Consider the following 15,831-nt stretch of genomic DNA (forward strand, 5'->3'; position numbering starts at 1 on the left):
CTATCACAATGTTAAAACTTTGCCTACCTTCCTCCATAAATGGATCCTAAAAATCCAATTTTCTACCAGGCTATCAACTCTTTTCCTTCTCAACTAGCAACCAAATTCTGAAACAGTGATGTTTTTCCTTTTCCTCACCAAAAGCTCATTAAAATTAAAATCAATTTAATTCTCTGCTAAACTTCAGTCAGGTTAGATCTTCCACCACATTCCAGGTTTCTATCCTCAGAGCTAAGCACATAGAGAAAGGTTTACCTTACCCTGAAAAACAGGGCTCATCAACATCAACATTTAAAAAAAAAAAAAAAAAAACCTTTTTATTGTTGCTTCAACCTCTCTCCTTTGATTTGTTTTTGTTTTGCTTTCCCTTGCTTTTCAAATGGCTATTTTTGATTCCAGACTAAAACACAAAATTTAACAGCAATACCTCAACACTTTACTGAATGATTCGTGTTACCACCAGAGCTTTGGATACACAGTGTCTTGCCAAATTAATCCTTTGCTTTCTTTCCCAGATTATATAATTTGATAGTCCCTTCTTCTCTGCTTAATCTGGGAGAAGATCATGTTTCATGTATACTGAAATCCAGATATACAATGCCATATCTCAGTCTCACCAGGAAAAGTTCAGTCCAAGGGATAACTTCTAAAAACCTGCAGAACAGGCAATGTTTAAGCCAAAAAAAAGTCTAGATCTCACATTTCCTGAGATAGTTTCAAGTTTTTTTTTTTAATGGTGATTTTTTTTTTACTATTGCCCAAACTCTGCATTGACAATCTATATATATCTTGACACATTTTGCAAAATGTATTTAAAGGAAAACAATGTTGAATTAGAGTGCCAAAGCATGGCTCTGAAAACTTTTTAATTACAGGCACAAATAATAATTATTTTTGGCTTTGCAGGCAATATGGTCTCAGTTCTAACCATGCAATTCTGACTTGTAGTACAGTGTTTCAAAATAGCTAGGAGAAAAGGCTTTTAAGTGTTCTCATCACAAAGAAATGACAAATGCTTAAGGTGGTGGATGTGCTAATTACCCTGATTTGATCAGTAAACAATGTATACATGCACTGAAACAAACTATACCCCAGAAATATGTAAAATAATACATCAGTACAAATAAGATTTAAAAATAAAAATAATACAAACTATTTTGCTTAGTTCCTAAAGGAAAAAAAATTAAAGGCAGCTACCCAAGTCTACCTTGCAAAAGCAGCAAGAGACAAAGAAAATATAAATAGGTGTGGCTGCTACATTAAAATTTTATCTACAGTAAACAGTGAGTCAAACAGCCCATGAACATTAATCTGTGACCGTTGTTCTAGTAGTAATACACAATTAAATGACCTTTCTAGACTGAAGGGTACAGTACCACTCCCTTATCCATGGAAATACTTTTCAAGACATTCTAGAAATATCTTAAACTATGGATAGTAATCCTATAAGCACTGGTTCTTCCTATAAATAAATGCTTATTATAAAATTTAATTTATACATCAGACACTATAAAATAGCAACAATAATAGAATTATAGTAATATGCTGTAGTAAAACATTCAGGTGGTTCATTTCTGTAATTTTCCATTTAATATTTTTGGACCACAGTGAGCCATGGGTAACTGAAACAATGGGAAAACAGTGGATAAGAGATGACTACTGTTTTGTTTTCTCAGTGCTGATGATCAAACCCAAGGCATTGTATATGCTAGGCAAGTGCTCTGTGACTAAACTATACCCCCAGACCCAGGACTACAGTATATGCATTTAGAATTTTTACTTATGCTCCTTAAATGGATCTTTCTTTTACATGGGGATATGGAACCCACAGATGAATAGTCAGTGTTAAGAATATAAAGATCTAAGATTTGGCCCTACTTATAAGACAACAAGGTAGTCTGCCACCCTTTCAGGAATTAAGGCAAAACACATGAGACTTCTGAGTAGAGACAAATGACCTTATTAGTCATATTCCAGCAAGTCCCATCTCGACCAAGAAGAAGTGTGTATGGGGCCCCTGGAAAGAAAATGTTGTTTATAGGGGCTGAGGATGTGGCTCAAGCGGTAGTGCGCTCGCCTGGCATGCGTGCGGTCCGGGTTTGATCCTCAGCACCACATACAAAGAAAGATGTTGTGTCCGCCAAAAACTAAAATAAATAAATAAATTCTCTCTCATTTTCTCTCTCTCTCTCTCTCTCTCTCTCTCTCTCTCTCTCTCCCTCCCTCCCTCCCTCCCCTCTCTTTAAAAAAATAAAAATGTTGTTTACAATCATTGAAGTTCCCAAAGTGAGACCTAAATCAGTCAAGAACACAGGCTGACTGCTTTAAACCTGGCCTTCCAACAGGATGATTGCCTTGAGGTTCCCAATATAGTTAAAATAACAATCCAAATCATTGTTTTTTTGGAAAGAATGTCTAACTCCGTTCCATCAACATATTTGCATCTTTTCCCCTTACCCCCACATGCCAGAGCAACAAATGATTGGCTGCATATTCGGTGGGTTCAAAGGACAGAATCCTGAGAAAGCCTTAGTTTAGGAAGCCCCAGTCTTCTATAATGTACAGTAAGCATCTGTGACATTTGCTCTCGACAGAGAAATTATCTCTACTATACTGAACAGTAAACATAACTGTCCTTTTTTCCAGAGGAAGATACTATGTCTACTTTCCAAGGCTGTTTACTATACAAGCATCCCTGAAAGAATAATCCAAACAAAGGCAGTTAGTGCCTCTGCTTGCAAAACATGTTGAAATGCAAGAAGCCCATGGAAAATTACCTCTGACACTGCGAACCCCCCTTGTTTCTACACTGTCTTAAGCTCCTGGCGACTTTTTCTATAAGCATGCTACTCTATCAACGAAGCTGATTAAGATGACAAAAGAGAAAATCAAATTTATTTATTGACCAACCTTGCTGACTAACCTGACAGACAAAAGGGGATCAAATTTATTTATCATGTAATTAAGGTTATGATAAACAGAACTCCAAGCAGCAATATGAGACTAATCTACAATACTGACTTCCACCAGGTCCTCTAGAGTCCTCGACCAAATCAGACAAACAAATAGAAACTTGACTGGCTTTCTCCTTATGTTTCTGTGTTGACCTTCCCACTTGGACCAAAGCATAGACTCAGGCATACAAGATGTTTTAACAATTACACAGAACCCACCTTACAACATGCCTGGCCCACAAGAAAGTCTAAGTAAGGCAATTCTGGCATTCATACCAACCCTGGCCAATGCATAATGCTGATTTGAATGTCTTCTAGAGATGAAGTATATCATCAATCACTTCAGCTAAAATCAGGGGCTGATTTCATAATATATATCCTAACTGAATGACTTCATCCTAGAAACAATTGCCTTCAAGTTACATGTAAACAGTGAATTGGTCAATCCTCCAGAAGCTCCCCACAAGTAATCAAAGTTATCTTCATTTTTGGAGAGATCTCTGCAATCCTTTGAGAACTGTCATGTTTCCTTAAATACCCAAAAGTCTCTTCCATTTGGTGCAAGTAACTGAATTTTTGGTAATAAAGGAAGTTAATGCCTGGTTTCCATATAAGAAGTATCAAGCCAGGAATGTGTAAAAGCAGCCCCTGGAGCTCCATAAGAAAAACCTAAATCAGTTGAGGGCACTCAACTGCCCTTCCAAAAGGATGGTTGTCTTATGGTTCTCAGTTTAGTTCAGATGATATAGTCCAAATCTTTGTTTTTTGGAGAGACTATATAAGAAGTTAATCCAACCTGTCCTGTTTGTTCTCACACTAGCCAGGTAGCATTCATCTACTTCATGGAATGATTGAACAATGGCTACAGGAATGGGGAAGGGAAAGACATCTGGAGGTGGTGACAGGTGTTTTGCGTGGGAAGTACACAAACTGGAGTCATCCCTACTATTTCAAAGGGTAATGACAATCAAATCATACTTAGAGTCAACAATAGTTTGGGAAACTCTTGCCAGGGAATTTTCCTTCATTAGGAAGACTTGAGGTTGGGGGTGCCTGAAAGACAAACATCACTAAAGTCCTTCCTCTCCGGTATTCCCAGGTGCTAACATATTTCCTCTTTAAAGGCCAGAGGACACTGTTATGTTACATTCTAGTAGCTACGAATCTACCTCTTATTCAATAATTTCATCCTTAGATTCAATGCTTTCATGAGGAAAAGTTAAATACAAGAGAAACCAGGGAATTTTTTTAAAAAATAAAAGTTTCAGGGATTGAGGTTGTGACTCAATGATAGAATACTTACCTCCCACATGTGAGGCAATGAATAAGTGCAACTAAAAAAAATTGTTTTAAATAAAATAAAAGTTTGATGAAACTATGATATCCTCTAGTTTGGCCCACACAAGCCACTATAAGGAGACTAGGTAATTGGAATATTTTACCAAATGGTTAATTGTATTTTTGACCTAAGTCTGTCATCCAGCAAAAGAATCCTGGTGGTTGAACCAGGCCATCTGGGTCTACTATTAAAGTAAATTAAAAAGGGGAAAAAAAAAAAGAAATAAGATATCATGCCCAGAAGTTTTCAAAACTAAGTCTATATGATCCCCTGCACCTTTCATTCTGATGGTTAAGCAGGAGGCAGTTGAAAAGAGATGATTCTTTTTGGGGTCAGCCATATTTATGTGACCTAATGGTTTTTCCGATTTCTGAACAATGGTCAGAACTTTTTTTCCAATCAATTGCGTGGAATTTTCAACACTCAACAATACTGGGCTCCTTACAGATAGTAGAGAATGTGGAAGATCCACTGAATTCATTGACTCAATGATTTACAACATCAGCCTCTTGCATCAGCCAATTGCTGAGTAGCCTTTGGAATCAGAGTACCATCATTACGATATAAATGGTCCTGCAAACTGGACACATGACACAGATTAGTTTCAAGGGTCACATGCTGTGGTTGGAATTGGTTGACTGAACTAGAACCACAACAATAGAACCCCAAGAAGCCTCAACAGCAATGAGGCTCTACAAACAGCTCCAGGAAGGTCAAAGGTCTAATGTACTAAAATCTGCCAGGAGCAGGACAGGACAGCGCCCTATGCAATGTGACTACCATCACTGGAAGATAACAGTGCTAATTTCTGGCAACAGCCACAGGTCTGGAATACAGCAACACCCTCTCCACAGAAACACTGAATGCTTTACCATACCAATATCTTGCATCTACTTTTTTTTAAAGGGGACCAGTGACAGTTATCAAATTGCTAAGGCACTAAAATTCCATTGAGTACAATTAAAAGAATAACATTTTTAAATATTAATGTCAAACTTAAAAATATATGCTTTGTAATTGTTAAATTTGTTCAATAATTTAAATATTTGGATGTCAACTTGAAAAGTATAAGCTGCTTTAGATAAAAAAAGAAGAACCACCACCTTAGAATGTAAGAATTTATTTACCATATAGAAGAAACTCTGTAATTTCAGTTTTTCTGGCTTTATTCTTTTTGGCATGGGGGATACTGGGTATTGAACTCAGGGCACTCAACTACTGAGCCACATCCCCAGCCTTTTTTTGTGTTTTGTTTAGAGACAGGGTTTCACTGAGTTGCTTAGCACCTCGATTTTGCTAAAGTTTGCTTTTAACTCGCCATCTACCTGCCTCAACCTCCAGAGCCTTGGGGATTATAAGAATGTGCCACCACACCCAGCTCTGGCTTTATTCTTGATAGGACTTTATGTTTTAAATTGCTGGCAATGTGTGATTGTCAAGACCATTTTCTTCTGCAAAAATTTTATTTTCCCCAGAAAATAAAATAAAATAAATAAATAAAGTGCCTAGAATGTAGTAGGCACTCAATAAATATTTACTGAATAAATGAAAATCTGAATCCTAATATTAATATTTTTTATTCTGTCTGCCTTCTCAATACACCTGCATTCCACCCTAAGAAGACTAAATGTCTCAAGAGAACCAGAGGAAAGATCACATAGGTGAAAATGTAAAAGGGGAAATTGCTGTTTTTCTTTTGGCTCATACTATGTTAAATTTCATACAGAAATGATCCATGACATCTTACATATGATGATCAACGCATTTTCTAAATGTATTTATTCTTAGAGATTCCCACATAAATCTTTTAAAGCAATTAAATCAAGCTTCTCACCCATATTCAGAGAAGGAGAAAGAAAAAAGGGATATAATTCATCCCAGAGGCCCAAGAAAAACTAGGAAGAAGAATAAGCAAAGAAACCACACTAGACTCCATAGAACATTCCTGAGGAGGACAATATGATGGGCCACCCTGAAGATGACCTCACTGCCCAGCTGCTGGAAGTGCATGGACAGCTTTGCCCAAGGTTAGGCCCCTTCCTAGGGCCATTCATATTGAATGATAGACCTACTACTAAAGGCCCAACAAGCCAAGTCCAGATCAGGAAAACAGTGAAGAAGTGAATATTCTAGCTCCTGAATTCACAGCACGGATAGTCAACGATGTTACTGAGCTAGAATCACAAGTTTATTTTCCCACTGTCTAATCCAGCTTTCTTCCTCTCAGTTTTATTTGTTGATCCCAAGGAAATTCCATGACCATCCTGCGAATTAAACTCCATCTGTAGTTATAGACAGAATCCAATCTCCAACAATTCCCAAGTCACGCTTACAGATCTGTAGAACACATAGGCATTAAAATATTTGTAATAGATTTTACTTGAACATTCTAGTCACTGCAAAAACAGTATTACATAATAAAGAAAACACCATCACTAGTTCCCTAATTGTTCTTGTTAAACTAAAATATTTTCCTTTAAAAAAAAAACAATCAATGTGAAGCAAGTTGTAAACAAATTAAAGATCTAGCATGGTTTCCCAGGTTGAGATACCATTTCTTTCCTTCCTAACAATAACTGAATACATTAAGTATATTAAAAGGCTATTCATGGTCTTCTGTTTAATATGATTTTCACATTTTAATTTCTAATCATAATAGAAATTCCCCCATGAGTCCATTTTCTCTAAGAAATCAAAATTCAGAAAGAAAAAATTAAATTTTTTTCAGAATGATATTCTTCCTGTAAAGTCCTTGCTTAAGAAGACGTACTTTCCTGAAATGTAATAGCAGAATGCAAACATTTAAAAATGATTTATACATCATAGCAGTAAAAGCACAATTTGATATAGATACACAAGTATAAATACAGATATCAATCCAAGCAAGAAAGTTAGAACATGAATTACTTACACAGAAAAATGCAAGAAAACACTTTCAGGTCCCTTCTTATATATCTGGATCTCAAAACCCAATCACTTCTCCTACAAGTCCCTGAATTATAAAACTAAAAATTTATAGAAAACCTTCCAACACTGTAAATACCTGGACAGAAAATTAGTTACTGCCAACACAATAAATGAGAAAATGTGGTTAATGGGTGAGAGGTGGTGAAGCATACTTTGGTAAAACACATAATTTTGTTTCTTTAACATTTTCAAATGTTAAAATGACGATCGAGGGCTGGGGATGTGGCTCAAGCGATAGCACGCTCGCCTGGCACCCCCAAAATAGAAATATTTAATAAATATTTTTTAATGGTGACTCAAGAATGGTACTGTATTAATCATTTTAAGTTTCATATGTCCATTTTGGGGTATTATATATCTGGATAATTGGTACTAGATTTTTTAAAAGTCATTTGGTGACCAAATCTCTATGGTAAGAAGTAAACAGAAAGTTTGACTAGGACTTCGATTTCAAAATGAATTTTTAGAAGAGCTAATTTCAGACTATTTAAGCAATTATTATAGTCATGTGCTAATTCTAAGACAATAAAAGTTACATTGACATTTTATTGATGTCATATTACATCAACTATCATTTCAGATTATTTTTCTTTATGGACAAGGCCAACTTTTCTTCATAATTCTTTGATATCCAAACCACTCTATTCTGAAGCATTTACTGGCAAATTACTTCTCTTTAAATGTTAACAAATTCTGTCAGTCTCTCTCCTATCCATGGTTTTGCCTGTGACTATAACTGTTCTCTCATGACCCATTCGTGAACATCATGAAATAATTCAAGTTATGCATTTTCTATTTTACTTTACATTCAGTTTATACTATACTGTCTCCAGAGAGCAATCAATAAAGATTTTGATCCAACACTGAATGTTAGACACTCTAGCTATGAAATGTATTTGAAAAGAGTAGATTCACCTAACTCTTGCTCCCCTGTGCAATCTCTCTGTAGAGCCTTGTGATTATGAATATTTATATAATAAGGATTTTGATACAAAACTAATTAAAGGGATTCTAAGGGAATTCAGAAATTTTTTTAAATGAACTTTCATTAATCAACACTGGTTGAAGAAAAAATTGTTGAGAAAAAATAGTTCATGTGAGAGTTACCACATATACCATAAAATTTTTAAAAATTAAAACATAATAAAATATATCCAAAAGAATATTTCAACTATATCATTTTCTCTAATTTTTCAGAAAATATTTCTCAGTTTGTCAGTAGCTTGGATATATTATGTTAGGAAGTTAGCATTACACATTAAACTACAAGATTTAGGACTGAAGATATATCTCAGTGGTACCACCCTTTTCTATCATGTATGAAACCTTGGGTTCAATCCTCAGCAACACACACACACACACACACACACACACACACCGAGCCAAACTATTTTAAAGCTAGAAAAGAACTGAGGAATGATCTAATACTGCTTCCTCATCTTACAAGGAAAAAACTTAGGCCCAGAAAGGTAAAGTGACGTGTTTGATATTAATCGTTAATGGTAGAGCAAGGGATCTTAATAAAGAAAGCATTCTTTTATAACAAAGTGAAGACTGTTGAATGCACTTTAGAAAATTCTATGGAACAAATCCTTCATTTCATCTTTTACACTGATTATTTCCTTCATATGAACAGAAGATGACAGGAAACCAGTAACTCACATCAAATGAAACATACATACACCTTTTTCTTGAGACAACACAGATTAAGTTTGCTAGGAAAGACTTCCTAAACATAATGGTGGAGAAAGAAAATATTAACCTATGCTTAGCTTTCTGAGCAGATTATAAAATAGCCTATTAACCTACAGGTTGTATTGTTTTTGCAAGAAAAAAATTAATTATGCATTAGGATACTGAATTTTCTTTAGAAATTCAGGTGGTGATGTTGTATAATTATATAACTACTGAAACTTTGTAGAAAATAGAGAAGCTAAAAAACTAAAATCTCTTAAAACACTTCATTAACCTTATAAGAATACAACCACTATGCATTAATTACTAAAATTTTTTACCTGAAAAAATTTTAATGACCACAATGCCACATATGCTTTAACTTGTGAATTTCCATATCTCCTTTTGTTTCTTCTTTTTAAAAGGAAAGATATTTTAAACTAACAGCAATCTTAAAACAATTGTAGCATTGACAAAGTCATAATTTCTGGCACAAAATGAGTACATTCTATGAGAATAAAAACCTTATATGGGGCTGGGGATGTGGCTCATGCTCGCCTGGCATGCGTGTGGCCCGGGTTTGATCCTCAGCACCACATACAAACAAAGATGTTGTGTCTGCCGAAAACTAAAAAATAAATATTAAAATTCTCTCTCTCTCTCAAAAAAAAGACCTTATATGATTTCATTATAAATTCCAAACATCTAACATATCACTGGTTCCTTGAACTTTTGAAGGAAATAACAGAACTGAAATGAAAAGTAAAGGTTTTGTGTTTATTTACTAAATATTATCTAAGCACACAGTACTACACTGCTCTATGACAGACACTACAGGCAGAAAATATAAAGACATCTTTTGCCATAATTGGCCTGACAGCCTAATAAGGGTGCTACCTACATATGTCCAATAAAATACATTTGGTAATCCAACAAAGGACAGTCTATCTGGGAAGAAAAACTTAGTGACAATTTAGTAAAATACTCAGTGAACTATTGTAGAGATGAAAAAGACTCATTTTATTTCAACAGTAGAAATGAGATCTAAAGGAACGAACTACAGAGAGGCTACTAAAACCAGCATCTCCCCAGGTTTATTCCATAGAGCATGTAATTCCTCAAGGTGCCTAAAAGAATTCATATAAATCCAAGAAACCTACAGTGCTTATTTAATATATCTGACACTAGAATTTCTCTGGAAGATTAAAAAAGGTACATGACATTAAGGTCCTATACTAAGGAAACCTCTTTAAACTTTGTTTAATAAGGTGTTCTCCAAATATTTCACCACTATTTTTTATGGTTGCTATACTACTTTTGTTTATTTAATTAATACTCAAGAATAGCTAGAAATACTGTGAAGTATCAATAATGTTTTTCTAATGATGATACACTGATCATACATCTCAGAAAGAAAGACTTCGGGCTGGGGATTTGTCTCAAGCAGTAGCACGCTCGCCTGGCACGTGTGTGGCCCGAGTTCAATCCTCAGTACCACATACAAATAAAGATGTTGTGTCTGCCGAAAACTATAACAAAAAATAAATATTTAAAAAATTCTCTCTCTCTCTTTAAAAAAAGAAAGAAAGAAAGAAAGACTTCCCTAAAATACAGCAGTAGATGATTTAGTTGAGATTTCATTCCTAGGTACAAATTACTGTTTGTAAAATTAATAGTATAGATATCACTTTAAGGAACACACTGAATTTCTAAATTTTCTTAAGTTAGAGAACTTAGGGTAAACTCACGAAATGAAGTAAAAAGAAAGAAAAAATGTTAAGTCCTCTATTTAGATTAGTTGGATTCTTAATTACCAATATTCTGACAAGAAGAGAGAAAATTATCTAGCTATATTAACTGTTCATATGAAAAAAGTAAGAAGTTTAACTTATTACTACTTAAAGTAAAAGTCATGAATTCCATCACTTAGGAAAAAATCAAAATAATCCATCTATCCTTCTAAATGAAGGGAGACTGAGGCATTACCCTGAGAAGCTTGAGCCAATAAATCTTTACCAAATAGAGCTTCAGCAAAATGCTCCATCTGGTTCCAAGTTTGTCTGTTGGACCTACCAAGTAGAAAAGAGAGGAAGAAGTGAAAAGCACAAAAGAGAAATAAAAGGACTATATAAATTCTGTCCTCAGTCTGTACAGGTACCCAAGGACCACTGGAATTAATGGGTTCTCATTATTCATGGATTCCACACTTGCAAATCTGTCTTTAAAAAATTTTATGTACTAAAATTTATTTGCACAGTCACTGGGCTTTCAGTCATTTGTCGACATGTGCAATACAGCAAAAATTTGAGTCACCAACCAGGCATGTTCTCAGCCAAGATGGAACAAGGCCTTCTTGTTTCAGTGCTGGTATTATAAACAAGTGTCCTCTTTTGCAGTGTATTTAGTGCCACACTATTTAATTTTTTGTGTTTTTGTTTAGTAATTTTGCTGTTTAAAAATGGCCCCCAAGCCATCTTAAACACTGTCTAGTGTTCCTGAGCTCGAAATAATAAAATGCATTATAGACAAAACATGTTAGATAAGCTTTATTCAGGCATCAAATATTGTGTTGTTGGCTGTGGGCTTATTATTATTAATGAATCAATAAGATTTATTAAATAAGGTATCTTTAAACAAAACCATACATAAATATACATAAAGCAAGGTTGTGTATTGAATGGCTGCAGGAAGGAATTTAACCTTGTATTTCCCTTCAGAGCAGTAGTTCAGTGTGTGCCAATTAAGTTCATGATGACTTTATAGAACTAACTAGTGAGAAAGAGATCCATTTTAGTTAACCAGTGCCCTACACAACATCGCCTACGGGTTCCTTCAACCCACAGAAAACAGGGATTTGCTGAAAAAGTTTTCAGAAATGAATAAAGGTTAGTCAATAGTTCTCTGATAAGAGGCTTTAGGAAATAATTACATTCCTCATGTAGAAGAACGACTTATTCTACATTTGCTATTAATGAAGTAGCAAAGCACTCTGAAAACACAATTCTAGTGGTAAACTCTCTCATCTCACCCATAAATTGTAATCTGCTGGTTTTCTAGATATGAATATGGCAAAGGATTAACTTGAACTAATTATTACTCACAAAGTGCTACAGTATTACACAGAAGTAGTATAATATGAGAAGCACCACAGACCATATCTGCTTTATTTTACCCATTTAAACTTCAAGGTTTACACAGACATAATGGAAACAGCTTGTAAATCAAAAGGAACACTTTTAGCAACTTTTCTTAAATCACTTAGTTTTCTTTGTGGGTTGGGTATATCTATGTATGACTCTCTAGAAATGTCATGCTTGTCTGGCAATTATATTCTGCTGATGGAGTACTCTACCCAAAAATACATGAAAGAGTCATTTAACTATAATCAATCAACATGTATAGAGGTCTCTACACAGGAAGAAATCTCGGGTTTATGGTTTATGAATATGAGAATGTTAGGGGATCATGCATCTGTCTTAAGGGATATCACAAGTTAAATAATCCAAACTTCAACTGTAACTGAATATGATTTAAGGGTGCTTACCAAGGGGAGAAAAAAAAGATAATGATGTTATTTCTTTGAAGAGCCACAACCCCAGACCATACTTCTCCTTTCACTCTTTAGAAAATAGAACAAAAAGAACTGGGGATGTAGCTCAGTTTTCGAGCAGGCCCTGGGTTCTATCCCTAGCACAATATCAACAACAAAAGTTTGTTGTTTTTTTTTAAAGGAAGAAATAAATAAAACAAAAACAACTATGCCTATAGCCCATGCTTGAGCCTAGGTTGTTGCCCAGGTTAGCCTTGGACACCTTTGTCACTGCTCTTTGCCTGCAGAGCCAGCTCCAAATCTCTCTCTAGAGCAATTAAGTGCAGATCCTCTGTGCTCCTGGAATGACTTCTGAACATGGACAATAAAAACTCTGCACAGAAGAACTAAGGAAAGAAATATGCACAACTTCAAAATACCCATAATCCCAAATGGAGACATAGGTTTTGTCTTCCTAAAAAGTTTAGTATCTCCTTCAATCCAAACAGTTATGCTAGGGTTGTTAAAACTTCCAAACTTGGACTCACTCTTTTACTCCTAAGTCTTTCTAGGGACAGTGGGCAATTCTTTTACTGTTCTTCTTCCTTGAACTCTCACCAAAAAAAAAAAAAAAACCTTCAGGAGCCAAAGGTTAAAATAAGAACCTGTCCTTCAATTGCATGTCCCTCCAGATACAAGGATCAATTACAAAGTTTTACCAACCAAAAAATAATCATAATTTAGCATATCAGAGACACTGAAACAAATTAAATGAAGCTTCAAATTCAAAATGTTAGACAGTTGTAGTAGACAGGTGCTCTGCTTTAGTTAAAATGTCAATTGTAAAGGTAACTATTTCAAATTTTAAAAAACTAAAAATGCAATAGATATTTCTTAATCCATAGAAGATTTGGAAGACAATTCAAGAAATGTAAACAAATAATGTTACTTTTCCTGGACACTGGAAGATGAGTTTCAGTGGGAAAATTCTCTTTTTGGTGGAAATGCTTACTGAAATATTGCAGACTGATACTCTAAACTATAAAACCTATAAAACCCAAGAGAAGATATGCTAATTCTGAACAATAAAATATAAATAAAAGCAGTAGAAAAATAAAGTAAAATTGTGGCTAAAAGAAAATATATGGCTGTAGAGACATAACAAACTAAAGCACTGAGGCAGAATTTAGTGGTTAAGACTACAATGGAGAAATAAAAGCCAAGCTCTAGTCATGTTAGGTATGATTAGACAATACCTCAGGGGAGAATAACAGGACATGGCATACAGAACTTTGTTCATTAATAGACACCGATAATAAAAACAAAACTAGACTCTAAAAATGACATTTGAAAAGCATCTTATCTTTCAAAAGATCCTATTTTTGGTTTCACAGATTTTCCTTATTGACTTCTTATTTTTAATTTCATTCATTTCTGCTCTAATCTTTGTGTTTTCTCTTTTGCTTATTTTAGATTTAAATTACATTTCTTTTTTCTAATATAAAGTAGCTTAGAACAATGATTTTGGATCTTTCTTCTTTTCTTATAAATACATTTAATGCTACAAATTCCCCCATCTCTGTTTTCACTGAATTCTACAAATTATGATGAGCTGCTTTTATTTTCATTTTGTCCAAACATCTTAATTTCTCTTGCAATTTCCTCTTTGAGCCATTATTTTTTAGAAATATGCTATCATTCCTTACTTTGTACGTTTCAAAAAAAAAAACATTTCAAGAACTAAAATAATTTATAAAATGTCAGAAAGAATACTGGTCAGACATTTTATATATTAGGACTACATTTTGTCTTTCAAATTTTACTACAGAACTCATTGCTTGCTTTAAACAAAAGGAAATGAGACAGATTAGCATGAGATTAAAAAATAAAAACTTGGTAAATTATCATATAATAAAATTTTTTTTTAATTTTTGGTATTCCAGTCTATGAATTATAACACAAGTATAGATTCTTGAGCCGGTACCAATAAGGAAGCAAACCAGTTACATGACATCAACAACAATCCTCCCTTTTGCCTTTATAATCATATACTCCCTTCAAAGCTAACATCTGGCAAAGACTAGTATGTTTTCTATAACCATAGTTTTATCTTCTCATGTTAATTCATGCTGAGTAAACAGAATCACATTGATCACTGAATCTTTAAAAGTGGCTTCCTCAATTCTGTATAATGCATTCAAGATTCAACTAATTTGCTACATACATGAATATTTTGTCTTTTAAGTTACTAATGTTATTTCATTGTGTTAATGCATTATATTGTATAACTATTCACCTGTCACAGTTGTTTCCAGTTTTTTTCAATTATGAATACAACATTTAAAATACTTGTTGCCAGGCTTTTGTGTAACTATATATTTTAATTTCTGTGTCATAAATATCAAGCAGTGAATTATTGATTGACTCTATAAGAAACTGTCAAATTATTTTCCAAAGTGGTTATATCATTTTGCATTCCCACCATCACTGTATGACAGTTCCATTGATCCATATTCTCATGAGCTCGGTACTGTACAATTTTTTGTTTTTAATTTTAGCTGTTACAATGTGTACCTTTCATTATCATTTTAATTTGCAAATTCCCAGTGGTTAATGAAGTTGAACATTTTCTTCAGATGTTTACTCAAGATCCTTAAATCCTCTTTGGTGAACTATCTGTTCAAGCTTGCCTATTTTTCAATTGAGCTATTACTTTTCTCCTTTTCTCTCTATTGCTTTTTGAGTTACTTATATATTTTTCAAATTATTTATGTTTATGTGGTGCTAAGGACCAAACCCAGTGTCTCACACATGCTAGGCAAGTGCTCTGCCACTAAGCTACAGTCCCAGTCCTAGTTACTTATGTATTCTTGAAACAAGTTCTTTGGTGATTTCCAAATATTACATTGATTTCATAGTTAGCTCCACTACATACCTTTTCATTCTCTTAACTTTGGATTTTGTACTACAAAATTTTTAGTTTTAATGAATTCTGGTTTATTAACTTTTTATTATGGATCATGCTTTTTTATGTCATGGACTCTGCCTAACCCCAGATCAGGAAGGTTGTCTATGTTTTCTATTGAAAGTTCAATAGTTTATTTCTTTACCTTTCCACATAAATTCTGATGTTGAATTCCCTGTGTCTATAAAATATACTGCTAGAGTTGCAAATGGAATTCTTCAAAAATCTGTAAATCAAATTGGGAAATACTGACAGTTTAAAATTTTTTTTAATCTTCCAATCCCTAGACACAGTGTGCTTCTACATTTATTTAGGTCTTTCTTGATTTGCTTCATCATTGTTTAGTATGTTATATGTATAAAGTATATTATTCCCTTGGAGCTACTGTGAACTGGGTTTGTTA

At 34.1% G+C, this 15,831-nt stretch overlaps 1 protein-coding gene across 14 annotated transcripts in view; it reads right to left on the minus strand.

The window, feature by feature from the left end:
- The window catches only part of Tcf12 (transcription factor 12), a 354,335-nt gene that overhangs the window by 262,841 nt on the left and 75,663 nt on the right, over positions 1-15,831 (minus strand). The window lies entirely within an intron of this gene.

Source organism: Ictidomys tridecemlineatus, chromosome 5 (genome assembly GCF_052094955.1).
Source record: "Ictidomys tridecemlineatus isolate mIctTri1 chromosome 5, mIctTri1.hap1, whole genome shotgun sequence".
NCBI lineage: Eukaryota > Metazoa > Chordata > Mammalia > Rodentia > Sciuridae > Ictidomys > Ictidomys tridecemlineatus.